Consider the following 24,211-nt stretch of genomic DNA (forward strand, 5'->3'; position numbering starts at 1 on the left):
CGGACAGAATTGGGGTTTTATGAACCCTAGCTTTTCATTTTCCAATCCAAATCCATAATTGGTTGCATTTATCCACAATTCACACCCACTAGAGTCATTATAGTCCATTACCATTCATCATACAAGGCCACAACATCCCATTCATATTAAACCAGAAAAATTCCCAATAAAATAAAAACTTCACCAAAACTCTTCAAATCAAGAAATAAATCATATATTCCATCACTCAAGCCACCATTAAGCACAAAAAAACCATCATTAAGTATAGGGGAAAGGTTGAAGCATCACTCACCTAATAACAAGAGAGAGGAAGATGATGGACACCTTAGCTCTTCCAAAAAGCTTCAATAAACCAACCAATATCACCAAAAGGAAAGATTGTATGGAATAAAACTAACTTAAACTCTTGATTTGGTGGATTTTGGTCCAATTGGAAGCTTGAAAGTTGAAGAATTTCCTTCTTCTTTGAGAGAGAAAGGGCCGGCCAACACAAGGAAGAAAATGGTGATTTTTGAGCAATTTTTGGATATTTAATCTTTTGGTCAAAAAAGTCAAGAAAGTGAATAGTAATTCTTAAGTCTTCTCCAATGAAATGGTGACACTTGTCACCACCATTAATGCATTCCTATCCTTTCTTTTCTCTCTCACATCAATCATATCTCACTCTCTACTTATCTCTTAACACCCGATAAATTTTACACAGTATCCGGAATTTAACCTAATTGGCCGAATTTTTCCGAACTTTTCGCACTAGTGGGTCCCACGTCCGATATACGTTCTTAATTTCTCAAAATCTAACCAATACTAGAAAAACCATCTAAAAACTATATTTACTCATAAAATTATCTGGGGAATTTTTTCTAATAAAGAAAATGCGGAAAAAGGCGGGCGATAAATAAAACTCCACTTAAGCTTTCTAATATTGTAACACTAGAGGTTTGCTAATCCAGAGTTTGCCAACCATTTTCAAACTTGTTAAACCTCTGCAAACTATAACGAATCCTATTTTTACTTGTGCCAAAACACACACTAGAATACCGCATATAAACTATAGCTCGAGCTTACGAATAATACATAAACTAGGGTTTTATCATAGGCAAGTTAGGGTTTTCAATCTTAGCCGAGATCAGGGTTTCTCCCTAACCCTAAAACCTTAATTTAACCGTACAAAATAATGAATAACCCTAATATCAACTTACGAACGGACTGGGGCCTCACAATCTCCCCTACTTAGGACAATTTCGTCCTCGAAATTACTTCTTTGGTTAAAGCGTTGCTTCGAAACCCGCCGAAGGGTCAGTCACCTCCACCTCGAGTACCGGAGGCCATTTAAATGCCAAAAGTCTATGGATCCAAGCATATCGTGTACTTAGTATTCAAAATAGAAACAAAACAAAAACACAAACAGATACACAAAAGGCACGCAAAGGATAGGTGCAAAAGATAATACTCGAATATATACATTTATTTACAAAGTCACACCAAAATATATACAAATTACCCGACCTCCAGTCGGGTCAAAACCCAGTATACACACGAGCACTCTGGCTCCAAAATCTAGTCAGCCAACCAGATAACAAAAGAAATTAGCCAGGCCAATTCTAACAAAAGTAATCTGCCAGCTAATCAAAATACGAAAACGACCCTAAACGCCTCCCCTAGGGCCCCGGTTCCCTACGGAACCTAAAGTACCTATCTCACCTATCTGCTCTGGCCCGGTAGCTCGTGGGGGTGCCTCCGCGGCCATGTCTAGTAAGACCCCACAATCAAACGTGATACTCCGGGCCCTCTCCCTGAGCTGCCTCTTCATAGCGAAGAGGTGCTGGTGTGTGTCTCGGAGATCCCGCTCCAGGTCCTAACGCGCAACGCCTGCCAGCGGCTAAACTCTCTAGCCTCCTCCAGCTGCGCCCTCAAAGTCTCGACCGTCTGGTCTAGGTGATAACGCTCGTCATCCATCGCTAAGACAATCTCGTCAGGATAGCTATAGGTATACCAGCACGCACAGGGTCGGCGCGACACCTGGCCGAAGGGAGAATACAAAGTGTAGGGCTCCCCAAGCCTCATCCGATAGCGGATTGCCCGCTTACGCAGCACCCGGTCATCCGAGCCCCTCCCACTCGGAGGTCTCGGTCCCGGTCCCACGCCGCTAGAACTGCCCGGATCCATACCTACAAACATTGATTCGTTAGTTAACCGACATTTCAACTTAAAATATATCATTCAACTTAAAGAGAATCACGTAATCCTAATGAACCTATCACGTATGTCCCACAATTGCCCAAGTCCTCTAACCTAGGCGCTCTGATACCAACTGTGACGACCCCACTTCTCCCAAGGGCGAACCCAAGGGTATCGGCGGCCGCCTGCCTAGCTCGCGCCAGGACTCAAAACTTAAAGTTCGAAAGAGCACTAAATACAATATATACAACCCCAAAAGAGTTATAATTACATTCTCCAAAAGTATCGAGTCAAACCACCAAAACAAAAACAAACATCCTAACTGTTCAACTATTACAAGCCAATCTAACTATACTAGTATACGAGCCAAAAGTCCCCGCGTCGGCCCCTGCTAAGGAAAACAAAAGGAATGGGGTAAGCTATATGCTTAGTAAGTAAACAGGGGCGAAAGCATAAATTTCACGTAACAGTTACACAATAAGAGTAAAGCAAAAGCAGAAAAGTAACATCACATAATAAGGATACAGGTGGCTCCAAAGCCAACTCATGTGCCATGCGTGATCTCCTGCCGACACTCCGTCGACTGCAAATAATAGTCCGTAGAACTTCACTTGTACACCCACCGACACCTTATCACCCTCACTGGCCAGTCACCTCACAAACTTGCCCGGGCGAACGAAATCACAAACTTGAGCTTGAGTCACAAGCTCGGGTCACAAACTTGGTCACCTTCTCGGTGAACCGGATTCACAAAATTGGTTCATAAAATGAACCTACAAACTTGGTGACCTCAGACTAAGTTGGACTGCCTTCGACCAAGCCCTAACCGGCTCGAATAGTCCAACCAGGTCAAGAGTTCGCCCCAAACTCACAAACTTCACAAAATTATTCAAAATCACAAACTTTGCAAACTTCACAAACTTTATTCGAAAGTCGCCCCGAGCCACAAGCTCAAGGGTTTTGGTTCCAAAAGGTTCATATACATATGCCAAGTACAATTATACATTCAAATTAGGGTTTAGGTCGAGTGCGATAAAGTACACCCTCGCCTAAGTGCCCTTTTCACATATCTCAAACACATAGCAAAGAAAACACACCAAACCGGCCTGAATACTTACTCAAAATACTAAAAGTAGTACGGAAGCAAAATCGCTTCGCGCGTTCGCTAGTAGTGGGCCCCACCGGCTCCGCCTAGCTCACCGCTGTCTGAAATAGAAGATTTTATCACAAACGGCCACTAACATGCCCAAAACAAGAAAAACGGCAAAACAACACGCGCGCACGTAAATATGACAGACGGAAACGGAAACGGCTGATTTGACACTCGTTTCTAGTTTACTCATAAGTTGAGCTACGAATATCGGATTAAGGCGTATGAGACGCCATATCGAAGCTTAAAAGATGAACAACAACTGTTATGAAGACATCCAGAACTGAAACTGGAGGCTTTAGTCCCAAATGAACCAAACACAATCACTTACGAAATCTGGCCAATGCACAAATGGTCAGTTTTGAGTGCTAACTGTTTTCTATGCTACACATGGTCAAAAGAGCTGAAAATTGGCAGTTAGATAGTTCATTCCAAATGGAACAACTTTCATGAAGGTCGGCAATCCAAATTCGGAACGGAAATTGGTCATCAGGACCAAAACAGATTTCTGGTCATTTTCACGGGCAGGCCTTGTTTGCTCGGCTATATCTCAGGTTTTATAAATCCGATTCATGAAATTCCAAGGGCGTTAGAAAGCCCTAATATAGGGCTATAATTTTGGTGTTTTGGTCGGAAGCCCAAACAGCTTGTAACTCAGTCAAATGTGAAGCCAAAGTTCCAGCCATAAACTTTCCAAAAACGTACCAGAATCACAAACCGTATTTGACCTCAATATGCGGTAATGGCACCAAATTCACTACGGTTATCGGATGGGGGTGTAAGACCTACCGTTTCGAAGCTAAGAAACAGGAGTACAACAATGTAGAAGGCCACTCAGTCCAAATCCTAGCACAACTAGGTCAAATATGCAAAATACAAATCCAGAATTACCAAAACAGGTTTGCAAATCACATAAAACTGTAATGACTATAACTTAGTCTATACAAGTCCAAATGCCGAAATTCCAAAGGCATATGGAAGCTAAGATGTCCAGCTACATTTCATCAGAAGACACCAACAACCAAATCCAAACCAATTCCAGTCAAAATGGCCAATTACCAGTACAGTTTTCGCATTCTGTCCAAAGCAGAACAGCTACAGTAATTTCGTCATATCTCATTCTACATCAATCCAAATGACCTGAAATTTTACAGGCACCTCAAACACATCAATACCTACAACTTTCATGTTTTGAGAAAAGTCAAATTCGGCCTCTAACCCTATGATCCAAAACCGGACAGAATTGGGGTTTTATGAACCCTAGCTTTTCATTTTCCAATCCAAATCCATAATTGGTTGCATTTATCCACAATTCACACCCACTAGAGTCATTATAGTCCATTACCATTCATCATACAAGGCCACAACATCCCATTCATATTAAACCAGAAAAATTCCCAATAAAATAAAAACTTCACCAAAACTCTTCAAATCAAGAAATAAATCATATATTCCATCACTCAAGCCACCATTAAGCACAAAAAAACCATCATTAAGTATAGGGGAAAGGTTGAAGCATCACTCACCTAATAACAAGAGAGAGGAAGATGATGGACACCTTAGCTCTTCCAAAAAGCTTCAATAAACCAACCAATATCACCAAAAGGAAAGATTGTATGGAATAAAACTAACTTAAACTCTTGATTTGGTGGATTTTGGTCCAATTGGAAGCTTGAAAGTTGAAGAATTTCCTTCTTCTTTGAGAGAGAAAGGGCCGGCCAACACAAGGAAGAAAATGGTGATTTTTGAGCAATTTTTGGATATTTAATCTTTTGGTCAAAAAAGTCAAGAAAGTGAATAGTAATTCTTAAGTCTTCTCCAATGAAATGGTGACACTTGTCACCACCATTAATGCATTCCTATCCTTTCTTTTCTCTCTCACATCAATCATATCTCACTCTCTACTTATCTCTTAACACCCGATAAATTTTACACAGTATCCGGAATTTAACCTAATTGGCCGAATTTTTCCGAACTTTTCGCACTAGTGGGTCCCACGTCCGATATACGTTCTTAATTTCTCAAAATCTAACCAATACTAGAAAAACCATCTAAAAACTATATTTACTCATAAAATTATCTGGGGAATTTTTTCTAATAAAGAAAATGCGGAAAAAGGCGGGCGATAAATAAAACTCCACTTAAGCTTTCTAATATTGTAACACTAGAGGTTTGCTAATCCAGAGTTTGCCAACCATTTTCAAACTTGTTAAACCTCTGCAAACTATAACGAATCCTATTTTTACTTGTGCCAAAACACACACTAGAATACCGCATATAAACTATAGCTCGAGCTTACGAATAATACATAAACTAGGGTTTTATCATAGGCAAGTTAGGGTTTTCAATCTTAGCCGAGATCAGGGTTTCTCCCTAACCCTAAAACCTTAATTTAACCGTACAAAATAATGAATAACCCTAATATCAACTTACGAACGGACTGGGGCCTCACAATCTCCCCTACTTAGGACAATTTCGTCCTCGAAATTACTTCTTTGGTTAAAGCGTTGCTTCGAAACCCGCCGAAGGGTCAGTCACCTCCACCTCGAGTACCGGAGGCCATTTAAATGCCAAAAGTCTATGGATCCAAGCATATCGTGTACTTAGTATTCAAAATAGAAACAAAACAAAAACACAAACAGATACACAAAAGGCACGCAAAGGATAGGTGCAAAAGATAATACTCGAATATATACATTTATTTACAAAGTCACACCAAAATATATACAAATTACCCGACCTCCAGTCGGGTCAAAACCCAGTATACACACGAGCACTCTGGCTCCAAAATCTAGTCAGCCAACCAGATAACAAAAGAAATTAGCCAGGCCAATTCTAACAAAAGTAATCTGCCAGCTAATCAAAATACGAAAACGACCCTAAACGCCTCCCCTAGGGCCCCGGTTCCCTACGGAACCTAAAGTACCTATCTCACCTATCTGCTCTGGCCCGGTAGCTCGTGGGGGTGCCTCCGCGGCCATGTCTAGTAAGACCCCACAATCAAACGTGATACTCCGGGCCCTCTCCCTGAGCTGCCTCTTCATAGCGAAGAGGTGCTGGTGTGTGTCTCGGAGATCCCGCTCCAGGTCCTAACGCGCAACGCCTGCCAGCGGCTAAACTCTCTAGCCTCCTCCAGCTGCGCCCTCAAAGTCTCGACCGTCTGGTCTAGGTGATAACGCTCGTCATCCATCGCTAAGACAATCTCGTCAGGATAGCTATAGGTATACCAGCACGCACAGGGTCGGCGCGACACCTGGCCGAAGGGAGAATACAAAGTGTAGGGCTCCCCAAGCCTCATCCGATAGCGGATTGCCCGCTTACGCAGCACCCGGTCATCCGAGCCCCTCCCACTCGGAGGTCTCGGTCCCGGTCCCACGCCGCTAGAACTGCCCGGATCCATACCTACAAACATTGATTCGTTAGTTAACCGACATTTCAACTTAAAATATATCATTCAACTTAAAGAGAATCACGTAATCCTAATGAACCTATCACGTATGTCCCACAATTGCCCAAGTCCTCTAACCTAGGCGCTCTGATACCAACTGTGACGACCCCACTTCTCCCAAGGGCGAACCCAAGGGTATCGGCGGCCGCCTGCCTAGCTCGCGCCAGGACTCAAAACTTAAAGTTCGAAAGAGCACTAAATACAATATATACAACCCCAAAAGAGTTATAATTACATTCTCCAAAAGTATCGAGTCAAACCACCAAAACAAAAACAAACATCCTAACTGTTCAACTATTACAAGCCAATCTAACTATACTAGTATACGAGCCAAAAGTCCCCGCGTCGGCCCCTGCTAAGGAAAACAAAAGGAATGGGGTAAGCTATATGCTTAGTAAGTAAACAGGGGCGAAAGCATAAATTTCACGTAACAGTTACACAATAAGAGTAAAGCAAAAGCAGAAAAGTAACATCACATAATAAGGATACAGGTGGCTCCAAAGCCAACTCATGTGCCATGCGTGATCTCCTGCCGACACTCCGTCGACTGCAAATAATAGTCCGTAGAACTTCACTTGTACACCCACCGACACCTTATCACCCTCACTGGCCAGTCACCTCACAAACTTGCCCGGGCGAACGAAATCACAAACTTGAGCTTGAGTCACAAGCTCGGGTCACAAACTTGGTCACCTTCTCGGTGAACCGGATTCACAAAATTGGTTCATAAAATGAACCTACAAACTTGGTGACCTCAGACTAAGTTGGACTGCCTTCGACCAAGCCCTAACCGGCTCGAATAGTCCAACCAGGTCAAGAGTTCGCCCCAAACTCACAAACTTCACAAAATTATTCAAAATCACAAACTTTGCAAACTTCACAAACTTTATTCGAAAGTCGCCCCGAGCCACAAGCTCAAGGGTTTTGGTTCCAAAAGGTTCATATACATATGCCAAGTACAATTATACATTCAAATTAGGGTTTAGGTCGAGTGCGATAAAGTACACCCTCGCCTAAGTGCCCTTTTCACATATCTCAAACACATAGCAAAGAAAACACACCAAACCGGCCTGAATACTTACTCAAAATACTAAAAGTAGTACGGAAGCAAAATCGCTTCGCGCGTTCGCTAGTAGTGGGCCCCACCGGCTCCGCCTAGCTCACCGCTGTCTGAAATAGAAGATTTTATCACAAACGGCCACTAACATGCCCAAAACAAGAAAAACGGCAAAACAACACGCGCGCACGTAAATATGACAGACGGAAACGGAAACGGCTGATTTGACACTCGTTTCTAGTTTACTCATAAGTTGAGCTACGAATATCGGATTAAGGCGTATGAGACGCCATATCGAAGCTTAAAAGATGAACAACAACTGTTATGAAGACATCCAGAACTGAAACTGGAGGCTTTAGTCCCAAATGAACCAAACACAATCACTTACGAAATCTGGCCAATGCACAAATGGTCAGTTTTGAGTGCTAACTGTTTTCTATGCTACACATGGTCAAAAGAGCTGAAAATTGGCAGTTAGATAGTTCATTCCAAATGGAACAACTTTCATGAAGGTCGGCAATCCAAATTCGGAACGGAAATTGGTCATCAGGACCAAAACAGATTTCTGGTCATTTTCACGGGCAGGCCTTGTTTGCTCGGCTATATCTCAGGTTTTATAAATCCGATTCATGAAATTCCAAGGGCGTTAGAAAGCCCTAATATAGGGCTATAATTTTGGTGTTTTGGTCGGAAGCCCAAACAGCTTGTAACTCAGTCAAATGTGAAGCCAAAGTTCCAGCCATAAACTTTCCAAAAACGTACCAGAATCACAAACCGTATTTGACCTCAATATGCGGTAATGGCACCAAATTCACTACGGTTATCGGATGGGGGTGTAAGACCTACCGTTTCGAAGCTAAGAAACAGGAGTACAACAATGTAGAAGGCCACTCAGTCCAAATCCTAGCACAACTAGGTCAAATATGCAAAATACAAATCCAGAATTACCAAAACAGGTTTGCAAATCACATAAAACTGTAATGACTATAACTTAGTCTATACAAGTCCAAATGCCGAAATTCCAAAGGCATATGGAAGCTAAGATGTCCAGCTACATTTCATCAGAAGACACCAACAACCAAATCCAAACCAATTCCAGTCAAAATGGCCAATTACCAGTACAGTTTTCGCATTCTGTCCAAAGCAGAACAGCTACAGTAATTTCGTCATATCTCATTCTACATCAATCCAAATGACCTGAAATTTTACAGGCACCTCAAACACATCAATACCTACAACTTTCATGTTTTGAGAAAAGTCAAATTCGGCCTCTAACCCTATGATCCAAAACCGGACAGAATTGGGGTTTTATGAACCCTAGCTTTTCATTTTCCAATCCAAATCCATAATTGGTTGCATTTATCCACAATTCACACCCACTAGAGTCATTATAGTCCATTACCATTCATCATACAAGGCCACAACATCCCATTCATATTAAACCAGAAAAATTCCCAATAAAATAAAAACTTCACCAAAACTCTTCAAATCAAGAAATAAATCATATATTCCATCACTCAAGCCACCATTAAGCACAAAAAAACCATCATTAAGTATAGGGGAAAGGTTGAAGCATCACTCACCTAATAACAAGAGAGAGGAAGATGATGGACACCTTAGCTCTTCCAAAAAGCTTCAATAAACCAACCAATATCACCAAAAGGAAAGATTGTATGGAATAAAACTAACTTAAACTCTTGATTTGGTGGATTTTGGTCCAATTGGAAGCTTGAAAGTTGAAGAATTTCCTTCTTCTTTGAGAGAGAAAGGGCCGGCCAACACAAGGAAGAAAATGGTGATTTTTGAGCAATTTTTGGATATTTAATCTTTTGGTCAAAAAAGTCAAGAAAGTGAATAGTAATTCTTAAGTCTTCTCCAATGAAATGGTGACACTTGTCACCACCATTAATGCATTCCTATCCTTTCTTTTCTCTCTCACATCAATCATATCTCACTCTCTACTTATCTCTTAACACCCGATAAATTTTACACAGTATCCGGAATTTAACCTAATTGGCCGAATTTTTCCGAACTTTTCGCACTAGTGGGTCCCACGTCCGATATACGTTCTTAATTTCTCAAAATCTAACCAATACTAGAAAAACCATCTAAAAACTATATTTACTCATAAAATTATCTGGGGAATTTTTTCTAATAAAGAAAATGCGGAAAAAGGCGGGCGATAAATAAAACTCCACTTAAGCTTTCTAATATTGTAACACTAGAGGTTTGCTAATCCAGAGTTTGCCAACCATTTTCAAACTTGTTAAACCTCTGCAAACTATAACGAATCCTATTTTTACTTGTGCCAAAACAAACACTAGAATACCGCATATAAACTATAGCTCGAGCTTACGAATAATACATAAACTAGGGTTTTATCATAAGCAAGTTAGGGTTTTCAATCTTAGCCGAGATCAGGGTTTCTCCCTAACCCTAAAACCTTAATTTAACCGTACAAAATAATGAATAACCCTAATATCAACTTACGAACGGACTGGGGCCTCACAATCTCCCCCACTTAGGACAATTTCGTCCTCGAAATTACTTCTTTGGTTAAAGCGTAGCTTCGAAACCCGCCGAAGGGTCAGTCACCTCCACCTCGAGTACCGGAGGCCATTTAAATGCCAAAAGTCTATGGATCCAAGCATAACGTGTACTTAGTATTCAAAATAGAAACAAAACAAAAACACAAACAGATACACAAAAGGCACGCAAAGGATAGGTGCAAAAGATAATACTCGAATATATACATTTATTTACAAAGTCACACCAAAATATATACAAATTACCCGACCTCCAGTCGGGTCAAAACCCAGTATACACACGAGCACTCTGGCTCCAAAATCTAGTCAGCCAACCAGATAACAAAAGAAATTAGCCAGGCCAATTCTAACAAAAGTAATCTGCCAGCTAATCAAAATACGAAAACGACCCTAAACGCCTCCCCTAGGGCCCCGGTTCCCTACGGAACCTAAAGTACCTATCTCACCTATCTGCTCTGGCCCGGTAGCTCGTGGGGGTGCCTCCGCGGCCATGTCTAGTAAGACCCCACAATCAAACGTGATACTCCGGGCCCTCTCCCTGAGCTGCCTCTTCATAGCGAAGAGGTGCTGGTGTGTGTCTCGGAGATCCCGCTCCAGGTCCTAACGCGCAACGCCTGCCAGCGGCTAAACTCTCTAGCCTCCTCCAGCTGCGCCCTCAAAGTCTCGACCGTCTGGTCTAGGTGATAACGCTCGTCATCCATCGCTAAGACAATCTCGTCAGGATAGCTATAGGTATACCAGCACGCACAGGGTCGGCGCGACACCTGGCCGAAGGGAGAATACAAAGTGTAGGGCTCCCCAAGCCTCATCCGATAGCGGATTGCCCGCTTACGCAGCACCCGGTCATCCGAGCCCCTCCCACTCGGAGGTCTCGGTCCCGGTCCCACGCCGCTAGAACTGCCCGGATCCATACCTACAAACATTGATTCGTTAGTTAACCGACATTTCAACTTAAAATATATCATTCAACTTAAAGAGAATCACGTAATCCTAATGAACCTATCACGTATGTCCCACAATTGCCCAAGTCCTCTAACCTAGGCGCTCTGATACCAACTGTGACGACCCCACTTCTCCCAAGGGCGAACCCAAGGGTATCGGCGGCCGCCTGCCTAGCTCGCGCCAGGACTCAAAACTTAAAGTTCGAAAGAGCACTAAATACAATATATACAACCCCAAAAGAGTTATAATTACATTCTCCAAAAGTATCGAGTCAAACCACCAAAACAAAAACAAACATCCTAACTGTTCAACTATTACAAGCCAATCTAACTATACTAGTATACGAGCCAAAAGTCCCCGCGTCGGCCCCTGCTAAGGAAAACAAAAGGAATGGGGTAAGCTATATGCTTAGTAAGTAAACAGGGGCGAAAGCATAAATTTCACGTAACAGTTACACAATAAGAGTAAAGCAAAAGCAGAAAAGTAACATCACATAATAAGGATACAGGTGGCTCCAAAGCCAACTCATGTGCCATGCGTGATCTCCTGCCGACACTCCGTCGACTGCAAATAATAGTCCGTAGAACTTCACTTGTACACCCACCGACACCTTATCACCCTCACTGGCCAGTCACCTCACAAACTTGCCCGGGCGAACGAAATCACAAACTTGAGCTTGAGTCACAAGCTCGGGTCACAAACTTGGTCACCTTCTCGGTGAACCGGATTCACAAAATTGGTTCATAAAATGAACCTACAAACTTGGTGACCTCAGACTAAGTTGGACTGCCTTCGACCAAGCCCTAACCGGCTCGAATAGTCCAACCAGGTCAAGAGTTCGCCCCAAACTCACAAACTTCACAAAATTATTCAAAATCACAAACTTTGCAAACTTCACAAACTTTATTCGAAAGTCGCCCCGAGCCACAAGCTCAAGGGTTTTGGTTCCAAAAGGTTCATATACATATGCCAAGTACAATTATACATTCAAATTAGGGTTTAGGTCGAGTGCGATAAAGTACACCCTCGCCTAAGTGCCCTTTTCACATATCTCAAACACATAGCAAAGAAAACACACCAAACCGGCCTGAATACTTACTCAAAATACTAAAAGTAGTACGGAAGCAAAATCGCTTCGCGCGTTCGCTAGTAGTGGGCCCCACCGGCTCCGCCTAGCTCACCGCTGTCTGAAATAGAAGATTTTATCACAAACGGCCACTAACATGCCCAAAACAAGAAAAACGGCAAAACAACACGCGCGCACGTAAATATGACAGACGGAAACGGAAACGGCTGATTTGACACTCGTTTCTAGTTTACTCATAAGTTGAGCTACGAATATCGGATTAAGGCGTATGAGACGCCATATCGAAGCTTAAAAGATGAACAACAACTGTTATGAAGACATCCAGAACTGAAACTGGAGGCTTTAGTCCCAAATGAACCAAACACAATCACTTACGAAATCTGGCCAATGCACAAATGGTCAGTTTTGAGTGCTAACTGTTTTCTATGCTACACATGGTCAAAAGAGCTGAAAATTGGCAGTTAGATAGTTCATTCCAAATGGAACAACTTTCATGAAGGTCGGCAATCCAAATTCGGAACGGAAATTGGTCATCAGGACCAAAACAGATTTCTGGTCATTTTCACGGGCAGGCCTTGTTTGCTCGGCTATATCTCAGGTTTTATAAATCCGATTCATGAAATTCCAAGGGCGTTAGAAAGCCCTAATATAGGGCTATAATTTTGGTGTTTTGGTCGGAAGCCCAAACAGCTTGTAACTCAGTCAAATGTGAAGCCAAAGTTCCAGCCATAAACTTTCCAAAAACGTACCAGAATCACAAACCGTATTTGACCTCAATATGCGGTAATGGCACCAAATTCACTACGGTTATCGGATGGGGGTGTAAGACCTACCGTTTCGAAGCTAAGAAACAGGAGTACAACAATGTAGAAGGCCACTCAGTCCAAATCCTAGCACAACTAGGTCAAATATGCAAAATACAAATCCAGAATTACCAAAACAGGTTTGCAAATCACATAAAACTGTAATGACTATAACTTAGTCTATACAAGTCCAAATGCCGAAATTCCAAAGGCATATGGAAGCTAAGATGTCCAGCTACATTTCATCAGAAGACACCAACAACCAAATCCAAACCAATTCCAGTCAAAATGGCCAATTACCAGTACAGTTTTCGCATTCTGTCCAAAGCAGAACAGCTACAGTAATTTCGTCATATCTCATTCTACATCAATCCAAATGACCTGAAATTTTACAGGCACCTCAAACACATCAATACCTACAACTTTCATGTTTTGAGAAAAGTCAAATTCGGCCTCTAACCCTATGATCCAAAACCGGACAGAATTGGGGTTTTATGAACCCTAGCTTTTCATTTTCCAATCCAAATCCATAATTGGTTGCATTTATCCACAATTCACACCCACTAGAGTCATTATAGTCCATTACCATTCATCATACAAGGCCACAACATCCCATTCATATTAAACCAGAAAAATTCCCAATAAAATAAAAACTTCACCAAAACTCTTCAAATCAAGAAATAAATCATATATTCCATCACTCAAGCCACCATTAAGCACAAAAAAACCATCATTAAGTATAGGGGAAAGGTTGAAGCATCACTCACCTAATAACAAGAGAGAGGAAGATGATGGACACCTTAGCTCTTCCAAAAAGCTTCAATAAACCAACCAATATCACCAAAAGGAAAGATTGTATGGAATAAAACTAACTTAAACTCTTGATTTGGTGGATTTTGGTCCAATTGGAAGCTTGAAAGTTGAAGAATTTCCTTCTTCTTTGAGAGAGAAAGGGCCGGCCAACACAAGGAAGAAAATGGTGATTTTTGAGCAATTTTTGGATATTTAATCTTTTGGTCAAAAAAGTCAAGAAAGTGAATAGTAATTCTTAAGTCTTCTCCAATGAAATGGTGACACTTGTCACCACCATTAATGCATTCCTATCCTTTCTTTTCTCTCTCACATCAATCATATCTCACTCTCTACTTATCTCTTAACACCCGATAAATTTTACACAGTATCCGGAATTTAACCTAATTGGCCGAATTTTTCCGAACTTTTCGCACTAGTGGGTCCCACGTCCGATATACGTTCTTAATTTCTCAAAATCTAACCAATACTAGAAAAACCATCTAAAAACTATATTTACTCATAAAATTATCTGGGGAATTTTTTCTAATAAAGAAAATGCGGAAAAAGGCGGGCGATAAATAAAACTCCACTTAAGCTTTCTAATATTGTAACACTAGAGGTTTGCTAATCCAGAGTTTGCCAACCATTTTCAAACTTGTTAAACCTCTGCAAACTATAACGAATCCTATTTTTACTTGTGCCAAAACACACACTAGAATACCGCATATAAACTATAGCTCGAGCTTACGAATAATACATAAACTAGGGTTTTATCATAGGCAAGTTAGGGTTTTCAATCTTAGCCGAGATCAGGGTTTCTCCCTAACCCTAAAACCTTAATTTAACCGTACAAAATAATGAATAACCCTAATATCAACTTACGAACGGACTGGGGCCTCACAATCTCCCCTACTTAGGACAATTTCGTCCTCGAAATTACTTCTTTGGTTAAAGCGTTGCTTCGAAACCCGCCGAAGGGTCAGTCACCTCCACCTCGAGTACCGGAGGCCATTTAAATGCCAAAAGTCTATGGATCCAAGCATATCGTGTACTTAGTATTCAAAATAGAAACAAAACAAAAACACAAACAGATACACAAAAGGCACGCAAAGGATAGGTGCAAAAGATAATACTCGAATATATACATTTATTTACAAAGTCACACCAAAATATATACAAATTACCCGACCTCCAGTCGGGTCAAAACCCAGTATACACACGAGCACTCTGGCTCCAAAATCTAGTCAGCCAACCAGATAACAAAAGAAATTAGCCAGGCCAATTCTAACAAAAGTAATCTGCCAGCTAATCAAAATACGAAAACGACCCTAAACGCCTCCCCTAGGGCCCCGGTTCCCTACGGAACCTAAAGTACCTATCTCACCTATCTGCTCTGGCCCGGTAGCTCGTGGGGGTGCCTCCGCGGCCATGTCTAGTAAGACCCCACAATCAAACGTGATACTCCGGGCCCTCTCCCTGAGCTGCCTCTTCATAGCGAAGAGGTGCTGGTGTGTGTCTCGGAGATCCCGCTCCAGGTCCTAACGCGCAACGCCTGCCAGCGGCTAAACTCTCTAGCCTCCTCCAGCTGCGCCCTCAAAGTCTCGACCGTCTGGTCTAGGTGATAACGCTCGTCATCCATCGCTAAGACAATCTCGTCAGGATAGCTATAGGTATACCAGCACGCACAGGGTCGGCGCGACACCTGGCCGAAGGGAGAATACAAAGTGTAGGGCTCCCCAAGCCTCATCCGATAGCGGATTGCCCGCTTACGCAGCACCCGGTCATCCGAGCCCCTCCCACTCGGAGGTCTCGGTCCCGGTCCCACGCCGCTAGAACTGCCCGGATCCATACCTACAAACATTGATTCGTTAGTTAACCGACATTTCAACTTAAAATATATCATTCAACTTAAAGAGAATCACGTAATCCTAATGAACCTATCACGTATGTCCCACAATTGCCCAAGTCCTCTAACCTAGGCGCTCTGATACCAACTGTGACGACCCCACTTCTCCCAAGGGCGAACCCAAGGGTATCGGCGGCCGCCTGCCTAGCTCGCGCCAGGACTCAAAACTTAAAGTTCGAAAGAGCACTAAATACAATATATACAACCCCAAAAGAGTTATAATTACATTCTCCAAAAGTATCGAGTCAAACCACCAAAACAAAAACAAACATCCTAACTGTTCAACTATTACAAGCCAATCTAACTATACTAGTATACGAGCCAAAAGTCCCCGCGTCGGCCCCTGCTAAGGAAAACAAAAGGAATGGGGTAAGCTATATGCTTAGTAAGTAAACAGGGGCGAAAGCATAAATTTCACGTAACAGTTACACAATAAGAGTAAAGCAAAAGCAGAAAAGTAACATCACATAATAAGGATACAGGTGGCTCCAAAGCCAACTCATGTGCCATGCGTGATCTCCTGCCGACACTCCGTCGACTGCAAATAATAGTCCGTAGAACTTCACTTGTACACCCACCGACACCTTATCACCCTCACTGGCCAGTCACCTCACAAACTTGCCCGGGCGAACGAAATCACAAACTTGAGCTTGAGTCACAAGCTCGGGTCACAAACTTGGTCACCTTCTCGGTGAACCGGATTCACAAAATTGGTTCATAAAATGAACCTACAAACTTGGTGACCTCAGACTAAGTTGGACTGCCTTCGACCAAGCCCTAACCGGCTCGAATAGTCCAACCAGGTCAAGAGTTCGCCCCAAACTCACAAACTTCACAAAATTATTCAAAATCACAAACTTTGCAAACTTCACAAACTTTATTCGAAAGTCGCCCCGAGCCACAAGCTCAAGGGTTTTGGTTCCAAAAGGTTCATATACATATGCCAAGTACAATTATACATTCAAATTAGGGTTTAGGTCGAGTGCGATAAAGTACACCCTCGCCTAAGTGCCCTTTTCACATATCTCAAACACATAGCAAAGAAAACACACCAAACCGGCCTGAATACTTACTCAAAATACTAAAAGTAGTACGGAAGCAAAATCGCTTCGCGCGTTCGCTAGTAGTGGGCCCCACCGGCTCCGCCTAGCTCACCGCTGTCTGAAATAGAAGATTTTATCACAAACGGCCACTAACATGCCCAAAACAAGAAAAACGGCAAAACAACACGCGCGCACGTAAATATGACAGACGGAAACGGAAACGGCTGATTTGACACTCGTTTCTAGTTTACTCATAAGTTGAGCTACGAATATCGGATTAAGGCGTATGAGACGCCATATCGAAGCTTAAAAGATGAACAACAACTGTTATGAAGACATCCAGAACTGAAACTGGAGGCTTTAGTCCCAAATGAACCAAACACAATCACTTACGAAATCTGGCCAATGCACAAATGGTCAGTTTTGAGTGCTAACTGTTTTCTATGCTACACATGGTCAAAAGAGCTGAAAATTGGCAGTTAGATAGTTCATTCCAAATGGAACAACTTTCATGAAGGTCGGCAATCCAAATTCGGAACGGAAATTGGTCATCAGGACCAAAACAGATTTCTGGTCATTTTCACGGGCAGGCCTTGTTTGCTCGGCTATATCTCAGGTTTTATAAATCCGATTCATGAAATTCCAAGGGCGTTAGAAAGCCCTAATATAGGGCTATAATTTTGGTGTTTTGGTCGGAAGCCCAAACAGCTTGTAACTCAGTCAAATGTGAAGCCAAAGTTCCAGCCATAAACTTTCCAAAAACGTACCAGAATCACAAACCGTATTTGACCTCAATATGCGGTAATGGCACCAAATTCACTACGGTTATCGGATGGGGGTGTAAGACCTACCGTTTCGAAGCTAAGAAACAGGAGTACAACAATGTAGAAGGCCACTCAGTCCAAATCCTAGCACAACTAGGTCAAATATGCAAAATACAAATCCAGAATTACCAAAACAGGTTTGCAAATCACATAAAACTGTAATGACTATAACTTAGTCTATACAAGTCCAAATGCCGAAATTCCAAAGGCATATGGAAGCTAAGATGTCCAGCTACATTTCATCAGAAGACACCAACAACCAAATCCAAACCAATTCCAGTCAAAATGGCCAATTACCAGTACAGTTTTCGCATTCTGTCCAAAGCAGAACAGCTACAGTAATTTCGTCATATCTCATTCTACATCAATCCAAATGACCTGAAATTTTACAGGCACCTCAAACACATCAATACCTACAACTTTCATGTTTTGAGAAAAGTCAAATTCGGCCTCTAACCCTATGATCCAAAACCGGACAGAATTGGGGTTTTATGAACCCTAGCTTTTCATTTTCCAATCCAAATCCATAATTGGTTGCATTTATCCACAATTCACACCCACTAGAGTCATTATAGTCCATTACCATTCATCATACAAGGCCACAACATCCCATTCATATTAAACCAGAAAAATTCCCAATAAAATAAAAACTTCACCAAAACTCTTCAAATCAAGAAATAAATCATATATTCCATCACTCAAGCCACCATTAAGCACAAAAAAACCATCATTAAGTATAGGGGAAAGGTTGAAGCATCACTCACCTAATAACAAGAGAGAGGAAGATGATGGACACCTTAGCTCTTCCAAAAAGCTTCAATAAACCAACCAATATCACCAAAAGGAAAGATTGTATGGAATAAAACTAACTTAAACTCTTGATTTGGTGGATTTTGGTCCAATTGGAAGCTTGAAAGTTGAAGAATTTCCTTCTTCTTTGAGAGAGAAAGGGCCGGCCAACACAAGGAAGAAAATGGTGATTTTTGAGCAATTTTTGGATATTTAATCTTTTGGTCAAAAAAGTCAAGAAAGTGAATAGTAATTCTTAAGTCTTCTCCAATGAAATGGTGACACTTGTCACCACCATTAATGCATTCCTATCCTTTCTTTTCTCTCTCACATCAATCATATCTCACTCTCTACTTATCTCTTAACACCCGATAAATTTTACACAGTATCCGGAATTTAACCTAATTGGCCGAATTTTTCCGAACTTTTCGCACTAGTGGGTCCCACGTCCGATATACGTTCTTAATTTCTCAAAATCTAACCAATACTAGAAAAACCATCTAAAAACTATATTTACTCATAAAATTATCTGGGGAATTTTTTCTAATAAAGAAAATGCGGAAAAAGGCGGGCGATAAATAAAACTCCACTTAAGCTTTCTAATATTGTAACACTAGAGGTTTGCTAATCCAGAGTTTGCCAACCATTTTCAAACTTGTTAAACCTCTGCAAACTATAACGAATCCTATTTTTACTTGTGCCAAAACACACACTAGAATACCGCATATAAACTATAGCTCGAGCTTACGAATAATACATAAACTAGGGTTTTATCATAGGCAAGTTAGGGTTTTCAATCTTAGCCGAGATCAGGGTTTCTCCCTAACCCTAAAACCTTAATTTAACCGTACAAAATAATGAATAACCCTAATATCAACTTACGAACGGACTGGGGCCTCACAATCTCCCCTACTTAGGACAATTTCGTCCTCGAAATTACTTCTTTGGTTAAAGCGTTGCTTCGAAACCCGCCGAAGGGTCAGTCACCTCCACCTCGAGTACCGGAGGCCATTTAAATGCCAAAAGTCTATGGATCCAAGCATATCGTGTACTTAGTATTCAAAATAGAAACAAAACAAAAACACAAACAGATACACAAAAGGCACGCAAAGGATAGGTGCAAAAGATAATACTCGAATATATACATTTATTTACAAAGTCACACCAAAATATATACAAATTACCCGACCTCCAGTCGGGTCAAAACCCAGTATACACACGAGCACTCTGGCTCCAAAATCTAGTCAGCCAACCAGATAACAAAAGAAATTAGCCAGGCCAATTCTAACAAAAGTAATCTGCCAGCTAATCAAAATACGAAAACGACCCTAAACGCCTCCCCTAGGGCCCCGGTTCCCTACGGAACCTAAAGTACCTATCTCACCTATCTGCTCTGGCCCGGTAGCTCGTGGGGGTGCCTCCGCGGCCATGTCTAGTAAGACCCCACAATCAAACGTGATACTCCGGGCCCTCTCCCTGAGCTGCCTCTTCATAGCGAAGAGGTGCTGGTGTGTGTCTCGGAGATCCCGCTCCAGGTCCTAACGCGCAACGCCTGCCAGCGGCTAAACTCTCTAGCCTCCTCCAGCTGCGCCCTCAAAGTCTCGACCGTCTGGTCTAGGTGATAACGCTCGTCATCCATCGCTAAGACAATCTCGTCAGGATAGCTATAGGTATACCAGCACGCACAGGGTCGGCGCGACACCTGGCCGAAGGGAGAATACAAAGTGTAGGGCTCCCCAAGCCTCATCCGATAGCGGATTGCCCGCTTACGCAGCACCCGGTCATCCGAGCCCCTCCCACTCGGAGGTCTCGGTCCCGGTCCCACGCCGCTAGAACTGCCCGGATCCATACCTACAAACATTGATTCGTTAGTTAACCGACATTTCAACTTAAAATATATCATTCAACTTAAAGAGAATCACGTAATCCTAATGAACCTATCACGTATGTCCCACAATTGCCCAAGTCCTCTAACCTAGGCGCTCTGATACCAACTGTGACGACCCCACTTCTCCCAAGGGCGAACCCAAGGGTATCGGCGGCCGCCTGCCTAGCTCGCGCCAGGACTCAAAACTTAAAGTTCGAAAGAGCACTAAATACAATATATACAACCCCAAAAGAGTTATAATTACATTCTCCAAAAGTATCGAGTCAAACCACCAAAACAAAAACAAACATCCTAACTGTTCAACTATTACAAGCCAATCTAACTATACTAGTATACGAGCCAAAAGTCCCCGCGTCGGCCCCTGCTAAGGAAAACAAAAGGAATGGGGTAAGCTATATGCTTAGTAAGTAAACAGGGGCGAAAGCATAAATTTCACGTAACAGTTACACAATAAGAGTAAAGCAAAAGCAGAAAAGTAACATCACATAATAAGGATACAGGTGGCTCCAAAGCCAACTCATGTGCCATGCGTGATCTCCTGCCGACACTCCGTCGACTGCAAATAATAGTCCGTAGAACTTCACTTGTACACCCACCGACACCTTATCACCCTCACTGGCCAGTCACCTCACAAACTTGCCCGGGCGAACGAAATCACAAACTTGAGCTTGAGTCACAAGCTCGGGTCACAAACTTGGTCACCTTCTCGGTGAACCGGATTCACAAAATTGGTTCATAAAATGAACCTACAAACTTGGTGACCTCAGACTAAGTTGGACTGCCTTCGACCAAGCCCTAACCGGCTCGAATAGTCCAACCAGGTCAAGAGTTCGCCCCAAACTCACAAACTTCACAAAATTATTCAAAATCACAAACTTTGCAAACTTCACAAACTTTATTCGAAAGTCGCCCCGAGCCACAAGCTCAAGGGTTTTGGTTCCAAAAGGTTCATATACATATGCCAAGTACAATTATACATTCAAATTAGGGTTTAGGTCGAGTGCGATAAAGTACACCCTCGCCTAAGTGCCCTTTTCACATATCTCAAACACATAGCAAAGAAAACACACCAAACCGGCCTGAATACTTACTCAAAATACTAAAAGTAGTACGGAAGCAAAATCGCTTCGCGCGTTCGCTAGTAGTGGGCCCCACCGGCTCCGCCTAGCTCACCGCTGTCTGAAATAGAAGATTTTATCACAAACGGCCACTAACATGCCCAAAACAAGAAAAACGGCAAAACAACACGCGCGCACGTAAATATGACAGACGGAAACGGAAACGGCTGATTTGACACTCGTTTCTAGTTTACTCATAAGTTGAGCTACGAATATCGGATTAAGGCGTATGAGACGCCATATCGAAGCTTAAAAGATGAACAACAACTGTTATGAAGACATCCAGAACTGAAACTGGAGGCTTTAGTCCCAAATGAACCAAACACAATCACTTACGAAATCTGGCCAATGCACAAATGGTCAGTTTTGAGTGCTAACTGTTTTCTATGCTACACATGGTCAAAAGAGCTGAAAATTGGCAGTTAGATAGTTCATTCCAAATGGAACAACTTTCATGAAGGTCGGCAATCCAAATTCGGAACGGAAATTGGTCATCAGGACCAAAACAGATTTCTGGTCATTTTCACGGGCAGGCCTTGTTTGCTCGGCTATATCTCAGGTTTTATAAATCCGATTCATGAAATTCCAAGGGCGTTAGAAAGCCCTAATATAGGGCTATAATTTTGGTGTTTTGGTCGGAAGCCCAAACAGCTTGTAACTCAGTCAAATGTGAAGCCAAAGTTCCAGCCATAAACTTTCCAAAAACGTACCAGAATCACAAACCGTATTTGACCTCAATATGCGGTAATGGCACCAAATTCACTACGGTTATCGGATGGGGGTGTAAGACCTACCGTTTCGAAGCTAAGAAACAGGAGTACAACAATGTAGAAGGCCACTCAGTCCAAATCCTAGCACAACTAGGTCAAATATGCAAAATACAAATCCAGAATTACCAAAACAGGTTTGCAAATCACATAAAACTGTAATGACTATAACTTAGTCTATACAAGTCCAAATGCCGAAATTCCAAAGGCATATGGAAGCTAAGATGTCCAGCTACATTTCATCAGAAGACACCAACAACCAAATCCAAACCAATTCCAGTCAAAATGGCCAATTACCAGTACAGTTTTCGCATTCTGTCCAAAGCAGAACAGCTACAGTAATTTCGTCATATCTCATTCTACATCAATCCAAATGACCTGAAATTTTACAGGCACCTCAAACACATCAATACCTACAACTTTCATGTTTTGAGAAAAGTCAAATTCGGCCTCTAACCCTATGATCCAAAACCGGACAGAATTGGGGTTTTATGAACCCTAGCTTTTCATTTTCCAATCCAAATCCATAATTGGTTGCATTTATCCACAATTCACACCCACTAGAGTCATTATAGTCCATTACCATTCATCATACAAGGCCACAACATCCCATTCATATTAAACCAGAAAAATTCCCAATAAAATAAAAACTTCACCAAAACTCTTCAAATCAAGAAATAAATCATATATTCCATCACTCAAGCCACCATTAAGCACAAAAAAACCATCATTAAGTATAGGGGAAAGGTTGAAGCATCACTCACCTAATAACAAGAGAGAGGAAGATGATGGACACCTTAGCTCTTCCAAAAAGCTTCAATAAACCAACCAATATCACCAAAAGGAAAGATTGTATGGAATAAAACTAACTTAAACTCTTGATTTGGTGGATTTTGGTCCAATTGGAAGCTTGAAAGTTGAAGAATTTCCTTCTTCTTTGAGAGAGAAAGGGCCGGCCAACACAAGGAAGAAAATGGTGATTTTTGAGCAATTTTTGGATATTTAATCTTTTGGTCAAAAAAGTCAAGAAAGTGAATAGTAATTCTTAAGTCTTCTCCAATGAAATGGTGACACTTGTCACCACCATTAATGCATTCCTATCCTTTCTTTTCTCTCTCACATCAATCATATCTCACTCTCTACTTATCTCTTAACACCCGATAAATTTTACACAGTATCCGGAATTTAACCTAATTGGCCGAATTTTTCCGAACTTTTCGCACTAGTGGGTCCCACGTCCGATATACGTTCTTAATTTCTCAAAATCTAACCAATACTAGAAAAACCATCTAAAAACTATATTTACTCATAAAATTATCTGGGGAATTTTTTCTAATAAAGAAAATGCGGAAAAAGGCGGGCGATAAATAAAACTCCACTTAAGCTTTCTAATATTGTAACACTAGAGGTTTGCTAATCCAGAGTTTGCCAACCATTTTCAAACTTGTTAAACCTCTGCAAACTATAACGAATCCTATTTTTACTTGTGCCAAAACAAACACTAGAATACCGCATATAAACTATAGCTCGAGCTTACGAATAATACATAAACTAGGGTTTTATCATAAGCAAGTTAGGGTTTTCAATCTTAGCCGAGATCAGGGTTTCTCCCTAACCCTAAAACCTTAATTTAACCGTACAAAATAATGAATAACCCTAATATCAACTTACGAACGGACTGGGGCCTCACAATCTCCCCCACTTAGGACAATTTCGTCCTCGAAATTACTTCTTTGGTTAAAGCGTAGCTTCGAAACCCGCCGAAGGGTCAGTCACCTCCACCTCGAGTACCGGAGGCCATTTAAATGCCAAAAGTCTATGGATCCAAGCATAACGTGTACTTAGTATTCAAAATAGAAACAAAACAAAAACA

Source organism: Coffea arabica, chromosome 9c (genome assembly GCF_036785885.1).
Source record: "Coffea arabica cultivar ET-39 chromosome 9c, Coffea Arabica ET-39 HiFi, whole genome shotgun sequence".
Lineage (NCBI taxonomy): Eukaryota > Viridiplantae > Streptophyta > Magnoliopsida > Gentianales > Rubiaceae > Coffea > Coffea arabica.